The sequence below is a fragment of the Tupaia chinensis genome, unplaced genomic scaffold (assembly GCF_000334495.1).
Source record: "Tupaia chinensis unplaced genomic scaffold, TupChi_1.0 Scaffold141247_1, whole genome shotgun sequence".
Lineage (NCBI taxonomy): Eukaryota > Metazoa > Chordata > Mammalia > Scandentia > Tupaiidae > Tupaia > Tupaia belangeri.
In genome coordinates this window covers 560276-561416 of record NW_006201110.1, presented here as the reverse complement: position 1 = coordinate 561416, position 1141 = coordinate 560276, and positions in this window count along the sequence as shown.

The window sequence follows — 1141 nt, the reverse complement described above, 5'->3', positions numbered from 1 at the left end:
AATTTAGTGAGAAGAGTGTCATCTTGTTTCTTTTTATTTTTTTGAGAGGTTTTGGCTGTAGGGCATGTGCACTCGCCAGAAAGAGACAGAGAGACAGAAAGCGAGAAATCCCCCCCAGGGGGGGATGGCCACACTGCAATCCCTTCTCCTCCATTCTCCTCTCGGGATTCTGGGCACACACACACACACATGCCCGACGTGAATTTAAGCCACCGGGTCTGGGATTTGAACCGCAGTCGACTACATGGGAATCCAGCGACAGAGTCATTACGCCAACTGCTCAGTCCCCACCCTGTTTCATTTGTGTGAATCTCTTAGATATGGGCTTGACAGAGCCCCCTGGTTCCCACACCTGCTTCTTCATTCAGTCTGTTACAACACCGCGAGTCCTATGGTCTGCACTCGTCAGCCCACACTTGGAAGGCGTCAAAGCTAAAGAGGCGTGTAACTTAGTATTTTAGCATTATTCTGAAAATAGTCTTGACTTTTGCAGACTCGCTGGAAGTCTCAGGGACCTCACTAACAAGCGCCTTGTAGGGAGATACTGCGGGATTATGTAAACCCTTCTTTTATTTTAAGAGAGATTTTTGCTATAGGGTGCGTGCGCTCGCCCGAGAGATAGAGACCGACCGTATCAGCCCTGAGAGTTTTCTGTTCCATGGGGTTATAATCTGTTACGGTCATTATTTATTTTGAATCTCAAATTCGGGGTGAGATCACTTGAAGGTGTCAATGACGCAGTTGGCTCAGCAATCCGAAGGACCTAAGGAAACATTTAAACAAATGCTCACCTAGCGAGCGCGAACTCACACCTGGGTCCGTAAAGTCGCTGGCCCTCTAACCCCCCTGGAGCGCTAGTCTGGTTGAAGCTCCGCCCCTGGGTGACGACGCCCAATCCCGGGGTTGCCCCGCCTCCTTCGCGACGCGTAGACACGCCCCTACAAGCCGATTGGCCGACCGCCAGCTTGGCACCGCTCAGGGAAGACCCGGAGAAGTGGAGTTTGCCCAAGGAATGGTCCCCCTGCGGCCCTACTGCGCATACTCGCAAAGAGCCCACTCGCGTTCCGGGAGGCCGGCTCTCCCACGGGGTCGCGCTTACGGGAACGGGGCTCGCTCCCGAAGGGGGCAGGTGGGCGCGGGG